The sequence below is a fragment of the Neopsephotus bourkii genome, unplaced genomic scaffold, assembly GCF_033783945.1.
Source record: "Neopsephotus bourkii isolate Nb327-2 ecotype Australia unplaced genomic scaffold, CSIRO-AGI_Nbou_v1 NB_1615, whole genome shotgun sequence".
Lineage (NCBI taxonomy): Eukaryota > Metazoa > Chordata > Aves > Psittaciformes > Psittacidae > Neopsephotus > Neopsephotus bourkii.
This window is the reverse complement of record NW_026902090.1, coordinates 5611751-5624017: the sequence shown is the minus strand read 5'-3', so window position 1 is coordinate 5624017 and position 12267 is coordinate 5611751. Positions and strand designations below refer to the sequence as shown.

The 12267-nt window shown below is 42.0% G+C and overlaps 1 long non-coding RNA gene across 1 annotated transcript; it reads left to right on the top strand.

The window, feature by feature from the left end:
• The first annotated feature begins 5252 nt into the window (after positions 1–5252).
• LOC133222751 (uncharacterized) lies at positions 5253–7449 on the top strand. Its single transcript, XR_009728365.1, has 3 exons — positions 5253–5383; positions 6120–6229; positions 7336–7449. It is a non-coding gene; the product is annotated as an uncharacterized LOC133222751 (long non-coding RNA).
• The last annotated feature ends 4818 nt before the right edge of the window (positions 7450–12267 follow it).

Here is a 12267-nt window from a genome sequence, read left to right as displayed (position 1 = left end):
CCAGATCTCAACTATCAGAAAGTTGGAGATGGTCAGCTCAGGGTTTCCAACTCTAACTTGTCTCCTATAAACACAACCAAGAACTCAGAAGATTCAGACTGGGAAAACGTTAAGCCTAGTCCAGCAATCTGTCAATAGGTCTGCAGGAAAAATGGACTCAAAGGGAAAACTGATGTAAAGGAAAACACAACAAAGATGATGCCTGGGTAAGTTGTTCTGCTGAGTTGTTACAAGCTCTGCAAGACAAGTCTCTGAAACAGGTAAATGAGCATTTGAAAAGCAGCTGTTAATCACATTTAAGATAACAAGCTCAATGAGCCAGCTGTCAGGGAAAGTGATGGATTCAGCTTCTACTTTGTGTTTACCTGGAGAAAACTCTGCTGAGAAACAAGTAAGATACTCACATCTCTCTCTAGGCAGAAAGTTCATGACAACAAAGGATCTGAATAGACAGAAAATTGATTTTCATGGAAAGTGAACTATTTGTATTTCTTTTTACTTTTACCACACAGCTGAACAGTTTAACTCACAAGGAACGTAAATAAATGTGTCAAATGTTAAATAAACTTTTTCTTTCTTTTTTTTTTTTATTTCCTTTTCTTTCTCTTTTTAATAAATCTTGTTTGGGTTGAGATTATGCTCATAAAGGCAATTCATGCAGGAGCCACAGAGAAAACAGATGCTGTAACCTTTGAACAGAAGTGCTGAAGAGCAATGCAAAACCAAGTTTGGAAATGAAAATTACCACTTTTGTCTGAGGGATGTAAGGGATAGAAGTAGCTCATGTGGGAGGTATAAGATGTCTCCCTCCATATTTATGGCAGAACTGACCCATGGTAGTGCATACAGCCATAACGGTGTTCCCAATAAATCACTGGCATCAAAATGCTTCAGGATGGCAACTGAGCACTCGCAGCCCTATAAGAGACCACCCAAAATGAAAACTGCATAAGACATCACCCACCAGGGCCTTAGATACCTCATTTCCTATGGAAGCAGGCCATAAACCCCTACACAGTAACCACCAGAGGAGCTGGGGTTGGCAGGGAAGGACAGGAATTGGCCCCATGCAAAAAAGCAACTGTGATTATAATATAGCTTATACGATGTGGATATATATTGACGTTCACATGCTGTTTTAAGAGCTCAGTAATATCTGCCTTTGCAGTAGTGGTAGGAGACTACAGGCACTGTTGTAAATGGCTTGTGTGGGGACATGTGTGGAACAGCATGCAGTGTCTTTTCCACAGATTAAAGGAAGATGGAGTTAAATTGTAGCAGATACAGGAATCACATTGGAGAAAGCTGCATCAGCTCAGCTTACTTAGCCTGGCAAAATAATATGGTGCAAAACCAGAGGGAAATTTAAGAACTCAGCAGAAGAATAGAAATGAGAAGATTTCTGCCCTCTGTAATCTTCCCAATAAAGAAAATATTAACATGTTTATTATTCAATACATTGTTTCCCTTCTTTGAATTGATAAGCACCACTCAGCTTCTATAAGAAATCCAATAAAGAAAAATGACCACCCCCATCTTCCCTTTCTTGTACCAAGATCAAGCTTGGGCCACCCTCTTTCACATATTAGGCTAGAAGCAGAATGTTTTTGAGGCTTTGCCTCAATCTCTGTTTTGAAGCACCAAGTCACATGCAGAGCTCTACACAGCTTATTTGGATCTGCATAGTGGTTTCAGCTATCATCAGCTAGTCCTTATACACTCTATGGCCCTCCTCATGCCCTCGAAGTTTATTCAATGCTCCACAAGTACATGATGACATCTCTATGCTTCTGCTTGCCCTGAAAATTATATCACTGCTCTGTCACACTGCAATTTCAAATGAAAGCTGCTTCTCTTCCCCTCTTCACCCAACAGCCACAGCTGCCGAGACTCCCAGTGACAGAGAGCAAGAAGCCAGCCCACTCACATCACCGGGCCATTATGCGTCATTACCGTGCATCATCAAGTGGCAATGTCACCCCTACACATGAAATAATAATGGCCTAACAGATGTGAGAGTCGTTGTGGTTTTGTCTACTGCTGTTGGAAGACAAACTAACACAGAGAAGCAGGTTGGTAGGGAAATAGTTCTGGCAGTTTGTTCAGAGAACTTGATCTGGACCAAAAAGCATTGTGTGTCTTTTTTGGGTCTGGTTGTTTGTTTTCTTCAATTATTTTTTTCTGTTTTGAGGAGGTTTTGTGGTATTTTTGATTTGCATTTCAACTACCATGAATAAATCTGTGCTTGACACACAAGTGCTTCTAAACACCCCATGGACTTCTCATGAAACTCTTCTCCTATTAAGGAAGACAAGTGCATTTGCCTCTTCCAGACAGTCCCTCTGCTTTGCTTATGCTAGCTTTGTGCCATGCAACTTTCTTCAGCTGAAAGAAAAAAATCCCCTTTATCTTTTGCAGACACAAGGACATGTCTGCAATCAGAAGTAAATGGACAGACTCTGCCACTAGCTATGACTAATAATGGGAGACATTAACTGTTAGCATAAGGCTGTATTTATTTTGTTCAATGTCACCCATAAACACTTTAAGGCTGCTCTGGTAAATCCCTGGTAACTTCTAATTAGGGAAGTAAGCCTCATAAAAAAAAATGTTCTTCATAGCAACCTATTAAGTGATTTTTATTTCTTAAAATATTGACATTTTGGGATGACATTTGTCTTTATAGGAGGGGTTGGCCATTAGAAGATGGGTTTTAATCACGAAATATAGTGTTTTTCAAGTTACTGTATGCCTCACAGTGGCACAGTGACTGAGACAATCCAGTCCAGGATCAGCTCCAGAGATGTACCTTGAATCTGCTGAGTGATTCCAAAAAGATGAGTTAATGTCCCTGTGCCTCATATTTCCCCTGCAGAGGAAACAATATTCAGAGGGTATCACTTGCTCAAACTATTTGCCTTCTGGTCACAAGAATGAGACACATGCATTTTTAAGATGCACATGCAAATCTATATTTACATGTTATTATCCAAAGATTTTTGCTACTTTCCTGAGCTCTCCCAAATACTCTGCTTTGGCTGACTTATGCTGCTTGCTCCCACTTCACACTTTTGCCTGTGCCTCTCACATCTGGAGACATCGCTGTGACTCCCAGCACTAGACACACACCTGCCATTGGCCAAACCCCATGCATGGATACAGAGAGCAAGGCGACATGATGCACTGCCCAGCAGCAGCATCCATGGGGAGCTCTGCTCTCACATAGTGGGGAGCTCTCACAATGCATCCCATCCCAATGATGCTACATCACCAGGGAAAGTCTCTCCCAGCACATCTGTCAGCTGGGTGCTTATAATGAGTAAGCTTACTCTGTGAAGTACAGAATCATAGAATCATAGAATAGTTAAGGTTGGAAAGGACCTTAAGATCATCAAGTTCCAACCCTGTCGCCATGGGCAGGGACACCTCACACTAAACCATGTCACCCAAGGCTTTGTCCAACCTGGTCTTGAACACTGCCAGGGATGGAGCATTCACAACCTCCCTGGGCAACCCATTCCAGTGCCTCACCACCCTAACAGGAAAGAATTTCCTCCTTATATCCAATCTAAACTTCCCCGTTTCAGTTTTAACCCATTACCCCTTGTCCTATCACTACAGTCCCTAATGAAGAGTCCCTCCCCAGCATCCCTACAGGCCCCCCTTCAGATACTGGAAGGCTGCTATGAGGTCTCCACGCAGCCTTCTCTTCTCCAGGCTAAAGTAAGTGCTAAGAATTAACATTAGGCTCACATATGCTGATATTTGTATCTTTATATCTATATCTATATTTATATCTATCTATCTATCTATGCAAGTGTCCTGGGTTTAGCAGCAGCAGTCATTTTTCTCCTTCTTGGTAGCTGGTGCAGTGCTGTGTTTTGACTTTTGGCCTGGGAACAGAGCTGATAAAAATGATGTTTTGGTTTGTCCAAGGACTTTGTGAGCCTCATGCTCTGCCAGGGAGGAGGGGAAGCCAGGAGGAAGCAGAGACAGGACACCTGACCTAAACTGACCAAAGAGGTATTCCATACCACAGCACGTCATGCCCAGGAGGTAACTGGGAGTGAGCTGGAAGGGCTAGAGTGGACTGCAGGGTTGGAGGAGGTATCGGTCAGTGCCTGGTCAGGCTGGAGGGGGCGAATTATCTGTCGGCTAGTGATGAGGTGTTGTATTCTCTTCCCTTGTTATTTCCTTTATCATTGCTATTATTGGTGGTAGCAGTAGGGATTTGTGTTATACCTTAGTTACTAAACTTTTCTTATCTCAACCCGTGGTAGTTGCATTCTTTCTGATTCTCCTCTCCATCCCTCCAGGAGTAAGGGGAGGGCAAGAAGGGGGGGAGTTGGTTAACAAGCTGTCTGGGTGGGGATAAACCACGACAGCAAGCCAGGATATGGTTGTCCTGAGCTGTTGTGTCTCTAGGCCAGTCTGCTCAAAGCTGCAGTGCAAACTGCTGGAATACCAAAATAAACCACCAAGCACTCATTTTCCAGACCACTGACCATTCGCAGCCAGTTAAAATTAATTCTACAGAGCAAAATCAAAATTAATTATGAAACCGGGAAAAAGAGTCCAACAATACTCTCACACTGACAGCAGTGTCCCTGAGCTCTCTAATTTGGTGGTTGCTTTCATAGTGGCAAGAAGCGACTTGCAGCCCTTGCAGGAGGTATTCAAAACACCAAACCCAACAGTGTTCCGCATTAACACAGACAAATTAACATTATCTCAGTGCTACTCATAGTTCCTCTGAGTGAAACGAGTAAGCCGGCGGTGATTCATGCACCACCGCTGAAACAATAACTCACCCTGCACACCCCAGCAGTGTGCTATAAAGTAACCTGGGTGTGTAATTATAGCGAGCACCACGCTGACACAGCTGCTGCTCTTCACTCCCATGCAGCCATTATATTTCCCTGTGCTTTGCGCAATGTTCTTTCTAACGAGGTGGGATACATCAGCCTTTGCTTGGAGGAGAGTCTGCCTAAAAATGACCTGTAAAATTAGCACATGGTGGTTAGCAGGCGGAAAGAAACCAGCTCCCTGAGTACGGCTGACACAGCGTGTGACACCTTTGCCTTTCCTGAAGTGCAGAAGCACAGATAATGGCTTCTGGACAATAATGTCCATCCTTGCAGCATGTTTAGCTGGCCATGGGGATACACAGGGAAGAAGTCATAAACAGGAATACAAAAGCAGTAAATGATATTAGGGGCCTGGCCAGTGGTGGGTGCTGCTAATGTATGTTTTGGCCAAGCACCTCAGGCTGCTTGAGAAGAGCAGGAGTTGTCCAGTGAAGCACAGTCCTGGTGCCTCCTGAAAAAAATCCCAGGGGATGCTGTAGAGTATTAGTGAGACTTTATTTTGGAACAAAGGCAAGGTAGGTCATTGTATGTCACATGAAATAGTATCTCTAATAAATCCATGGCAAGTTTAATTTTGTTTCTATCTTATGGGATAAGTACCAGCATCTATCAACAACTTCAAAGGGATTTACAGGCACTCTGTGTGCTGGAAACCAGCCAGTGTGGGCATTTTGAGTTACTTGATGCCAGAAGGGAAATAACTCGGATGGGCCTTTCTAAGGAGATTTTCAGTATACATTCTGACCTGGCTCAGATCCATGGTATACATTGCTTCACCAAGGCTGAGCAGTGAGGCAATTCATCCTTTTGACGCACAGGATAGATTTTGGCTGGGTTTGAAGGTAGAAAACTTCATTTATATTTTATCAGGGACAAGTTTCTGCTTCCCATTGCTCAACTATGCAGCAGTAAAAAGACTTTTTGGGCCCTATGTTCTCAGCCTGTTGGATTGCTTTAAAGTTATAAGTTGTTTTCACCCCTAATAGCCACCAAACTAAGTTCCTTGAAGGATGAAATAACTTCAGACATCATGTCTTTCTTCAGGTAAATTAATTCATACAGACTTCTATCCTGCTATGACCAGACAACCATATAGCACTTGTGATACCATAGAGACAACAGCAAGTGAATTTTTCTTCCTTGAAACTCCTGAGAAGATGTTAGGGTTTGAAGTTGAGGAATATATGCTGTGCTGCGAACTGCTGTGTGGATATCAGTCAGTACCATGGCTCATTATTGCCATGTATGCAGTATCTGCTTAGGCATGTCTGGTGTCAGCTGTCCTGTTGAAATCTGAAGGTGAATGAAAGACAATTAAGACATTCAGAATTAAGAATCTACAGCATCCTTACACATAACATGTGTAAGTGCCCAAGGGATGTCATCTTCTGGAAAGAACTCACAGCATCTTTTCCTTCTCAGGGAAGAACATCAGTGCACTCTCTCTGCTATCAAAGAAATAATATTGCTCACTTATCCCCATTTTTGCAGCATCAAGAACGGTTGGAATTTTTTTGTGTGGAAAGTAGGATTCATGAAACCTGAAGTTCCCTCTTTAGCTAGCAGAAAGATGCACATATCCAGTTCTCATAAATAGTCTCTGCAAGACCCCCTTGCTCCATTAACTCAATGGAAGCCTATTACTGCTACTACTGAAATCTTCATTTAGAAGCTGATACTAGGTGGCATGAATAGTCTTACTTACCATTCTTTATCACAGCAAGTGTCAGTATCTTTTTTCAGGCTGGTCAAAATATATCCATTAGAACAATTTTGCAATGGAAATCTACTTTGAAAGATCTCAGTACATCAAATTTTTAATGGAAAAAAATAATAATGATTTCCAAGAGACAATTTGATGAAAAGTGAAACAAGTCTTTACAACTTACTGAAGACAAGAAAGGGTCCAGACTGCAGAAAACAAGCCTGGAGAGGAAGTTCCATGTCATTCCTTCTCTTAGAAAAAAATAGATAGAAGAATGAACATCCTTCAGAGCTAGGAGTGTTTGCAGTCTATTTATCTGGACTATAAGTCAACTGGCAGAGAGAAAAAAAGAAGGATTTTATATAATCCTCAGTAGAAAAAAAATACTTTCAAGAGACGTATCTTCCTTTCACTCCATATTTTCCTATCCCACAGTACAGTTAGGTAGTAGAAGTCTTTTTCGTTTTGCACAAAATTCACCATAAGTCTTCTAGTGACCTTCAGCCACTGCATTTTAGACCTCACATCCAACCTGATTTCCTGCCCGCCCCCTTCTTGGCTTCTGAAGTTCGACTGTACAAAGCACTTTAACAAATGGGAAAAAAAGTTCCTAAGTCCACAGAAAAAGCCTTTTCTCTAACTTGGCTCTTCTGATCTTTTTTATACATCATAGTACTGACAAGAGCATGAGTATCCTCTGTGATAAGAGCATGAGTCTCCTCTGCATGTTCATAAACACACTTTCTTTGGTGCTCTGTAGAGTGACACATGGACACTGTCCATGCTGTCATTAGGAATGTTACAGCTTTAGCAGGCCTTCAGCTGTGCTCAGAGAAGCCTAAGAAAACAGAGGTCCCTTTCTGACATGTGTCAAGGGGAGGGATCCAGGATATCCCATCCCTGCTGTGAAACATTCCCAAATTTCCTGGGGCCTATGCTAGGAGTTTTCCTTATCAAACCACTTTATTTTCACAGGAAAGATCATGTGATGGGAAAACACACTTTCCTGATGTGCTACATGCTTGAGTGTCCAGGAGAGAACAGGGCAGTTTACCAAGCTCATGTTTACTGGGTCATCATTTGGCCAAAATTGCCTTACCAGTGTCAGCTGTCACCATTGAAATTAAAAATCTTCTAATAAAGGGGTAAAACACAGTGGTCAATGCTGATCTTTGCAATATTTCAGACAAGGATGAATTTTCTTTTAGAGAGTTTTGCTAAAGCATGAAAATTCAGTGTGTCACTGTATGCTCACACACTTCAGAGTGAATGTCATTCTGTATATATATGTATATGTATAGAAAAACATGCACATATATGTATGTACATATGAAAACACATAGAGGAAGATGGAAAAAATACTAGATTACAATTTGCAATTCTGTATTAGTGAATCCTGGTTTAAGTGAATTTTATCAAATTGTTTAGACCCAAAGAGCATCACTTTTAACAGAGATTTGTTTTCAATGCTAATGCAATTACTCCTCTTCTTTTCCTCTAAGCAAATTCTTCAGCACTATTGAAAGAAAAAATAGAAAGATAAAACCACAAAAAATCGGTTCCATCTGCCTAATCTAACCCATAATAGCATATGAGTGTGGATCCCTTTGACAGAGTAGAGGGAAGGAGAACTCTATAATAAAGGCAGCAGCTACAAGGAGAGTCAGCCTCCACTGACTCATTTCCTGGGTCCTCCCTTTTTAGATTATTAACAGAGATGATGTTTGTAGGTTAATGGCAACTCTACATCATTCAGCACAGATCATCAGCTATACACTTCTCTATTCAGGGCCCTCCCTGTTTCTTGGTTTGACAGTCTGGACTTGAGGTGGCATTCCTTGGTCTTGGAACTTGTCTCTAAACTTCACTTTATTAAAAGGTGTGGTGGGGAGTCAGGGGAATGTGGGTTCAGGCTTTTTCTCAGCTGTCAGTTTATATTGTGACTCAGTTTATCACCTTTTCACAATGGTATTTGAGATAGTTTCCAAGCAGAAGCCATAGCTGCATGGTCTTTCTGGCTAACACTTCTCCAACAGATGGTAAAAAGTCAACCTCCAAACTCTTAGGGAACTCATGAATTACCTCTTGTGAGCAGTGCCATTTGGCAAATGTCACATTAAAAGAATAAAGCCCATTTCATACAAAGCTTAGGCTTCTGCATGTGCTCCAGAGCCAACAGCAACATCAAATGTCTATTTCTAAAAGACCAGTTTATTTTTCTGAATGCATATTTCCATAGGCCTAGACTACATTTTAGGATTGAAAATAATATTCAGTAGATGCAGAGTCATCCTAGTCATTTTGTTATGCAAATGACAGCATTGTCTTTGTCAATATTAAAATCACAGAAAAAAAAAGTCACAGTTCAATTCTAAAACTACAAGAAATTATCTTTTTTATAATTATAACAGAAATTCAATTATGCACTTATCTAAGACTCTTATTACTAGATATATTGTCCCAGAGGAGACAATCAGGTGTGGGCTGAAATTCACAGCTGAAGTCCAGCTACATCATTTTCAGTCAGATTTTCAAAAGCCTCTGATCTTCACTGAGGAGGCAATATAGGGACCCCTTCTGAAAACTTTGCTTGGAAGGGAAGGGGGTATTTATAAGAACCTTCTAACAATGTTTCTTTAAACAGCATTTGCAAAGACTTATAGGAATTAGGCTAAACTTGCAGCCAAAGAGCTTTAATGAAGATGAAGGGTGTTGATAGATGCAGAGGGAAGAAAAGGGAGGACACCTATGAAACTTTACAGCTGAATTTGATAGAACAGCTGATTTTTATAACAGGTAAGGCAAGGAGCATACCAAAAAGGTAGCTGAGAACAAGAACGTGGCAGGAAGTATTGCTTGTCTGCCTTTTTCCAGTGATTTAGCTCTAGCATGAGGATAGATTTTGAGGCAAGGCTCATTTCTGAAATAATAATAGCTGTCTTCTAGAAAGTGCATTCCCTTTTGTGTGGAAGCTTTATATTCTTGGGAGCAAGAAGCTTAAGGTCAGGAAAGGGGAAGAGGTTTCAGAAGCAGAGGTGATGCAATTGATGCTGTCTCTGGAGTTGTCACTGCAAGAGGAAAAGGGATTCTGGAGACTTGGCAAAGGTAATGTCTACAAATACTTACTTTTGGTTATTTGATTTGTAATTAGAATCTAAATGAATCAAGATTATGTCTTGCCTCTAATAGAGGTTGTTGGCACATGCTTTCATTTGATCCTTCATTGGTAACTCTGTACCATATCTCTCTTGAACCTTCTATCTTGCCTTTGGCAAGGAAGTTCAAAACAGTTAGCTCTTTCTACTAAGAGTAGCTACAAACCTTACTTGTACCCCCAGCTCCAACTCTGTGACTGAAACTGTATCTGAGGTACTCAGCCTCCACACTGCAAAACTGTCTCTATATTAGGTGTAGGGAAGCAGTGCATTATTCTTTCACATACAGATACCTTCCTGAGTATTTGGCTTAAATTTAGCTCTCTCAATTTAGCTCTCTCAAACTAACTGTTGTAGAGAGGTACTGATGACTGCTTGAGCACACATTGATACACCAAAATTCAAATCTCTAGCTGGTTAGAGTTGTCAGGACATTCGCTGTGTCATCTGCCATCATTTATGTAGCAGCCACCTGGCTCCTGTTGTGCTAGATGTGACCTACGTGTGAAGACTCCCATTGTGTCACTGTGAGAGTGACAAGCAGGTAACCCTATAAAACCTCAGGAAAGTTGAAAGCAGATAGGTAGCACCCAGCTACTAAGGGACTCCAAATTTCACCTTATACCTGTGCAGGACAGGAAGGGAGCTGTTCGGTCTGGACTTGTTAGGCTCAAAGCCCAGATTTAGGTACTTCATCACAGAACTTCCTTCACAACATTGGCACTGTGGGATTAATTTTACCTTGATTTACACTGACTTTCCCTCCTGCCTGGAGCCTATGCTACAGGAACATATCTATAGTGCTATACACCCCTCTATTTGACTTCCACAGCCATTTCATTTAACTGGGGTGAAGAGTTTTAAAGCTGGGGTACAAAGCCTCTTTCGCAGTGGGATACACCTCTGTCACATACAAGTACTTTTACCCTGCTTTATTGCCTTCCCACGCAGGACCTAGCGCTGCTGTGATTACCATTGCTGCTACAATACTGGAAAAGCTGTTAATATATCCAAAGCATCACATGAGGCTCTTGTTGATAAAAAACCCTGTTATTTGCTAAGAAATAGGCTGATTATTTTACTGTGAGCATGAAAAGCAACAGAGTTTTGGAGGGCACTTTGGTTTTTCCAAAGACACTTGAAACTGAGATCACCTGTGTCCCGCAGACTGAACATGCGTTAAATCTCTCTGTTTACATTTTGGCTGTCTTGGGGTAACAGAACCAAACTAAAGTCTATAATAATCTCTGATCACGGAATCATGTGCACAAATAAACAAAATACGTGCAGTTTTTTTCCTGGGAAGTGAAATATGATGAGCAAGAAATCTGTGCTTAGAGCAGGAGCAGACCCTGGCCTTCCTGACGGTTTAAGTATAGCCCTGTACATGGAATCAGCTTGTCTCCAGGCTTGTGTGCAGACACAACATATCACAAAGCATACAAGAGGCATTTATTGTAAAGATAAGGGGGTTGGTTTATTTCTTGTGGCTTTTGGAAGACATAGTGTAAACAGGCCAGTGGTTACTTTGTTTAAGTGGTTGCATATGTATAATTTAATAAGGCGCAGTTGAGAGCAGTTTGTTCTTGGAGTTAGCATTCAATCTCTGACATCCTGAGCAATGCCTGGGAGACAATTTAAGGCTATTGAAAAATTAACATGTTTGGATGGAGGCTATTTGCTACAAGATCTTCCAAATTGAAACATATGACTGGGATGCTTTCCCGTTTCCTCCCTTCTCTCCCCTGCATCACCTGGCACAATTTCTGGTACTATAAAAGCTAAAACATAGAATCATAGAATAGTCAGGGTTGGAAAGGACCTTAAGATCATCAAGTTCCAACCCCCCTGCCATGGGCAGGGACACCTCGCTCTAAACCATATCACCCAAGGCCTCGTCCAACATGGTCTTGAACACTGCCAGGGATGGAGCATTCACAACCTCCCTGGGCAACCTATTCCAGTGCCTCACCACCCTAACAGGAAAGAATTTCCTCCTTATATCCAATCTAAACTTCCCCTGTGTAAGTTTTAACCCATTACCCCTTGTCCTATCACTACAGTCCCTAATGAAGAGTCCCTCCCCAGCATCCCTATAGGCCCCCTTCAGATACTGGAAGGCTGCTATGAGGTCTCCACGCAGCCTTCTCTTCTCCAGGCTGAACAGCCCCAACTTTCTCAGCCTCTCTTCATACGGGAGGTGCTCCAGTCCCCTGATCATCCTCATGGCCCTCCTCTGGACTTGTTCCAACAGTTCCATGTCCTTTTTATGTTGAGGACACCAGAACTGCACACAATACTCCAGGTGAGGTCTCATCAGAGCAGAGTAGAGGGGCAGGATCACATCCTTCGACCTGCTGTCATGCTCCTTTTGATGCAGCCCAGGATACAGTTGGCTTTCTGGGCTGCAAGCGCACACTGCAGCCGGCTCATGTTCATTTTATCATCAACCAGCACCCCTGAGTCCTTTTCCGCAGGGCTGCTCTGAATCTCTTCTCTGCCCAGCCTGTAGCTGTGTCTGAGATTGCTCTGACCCAGG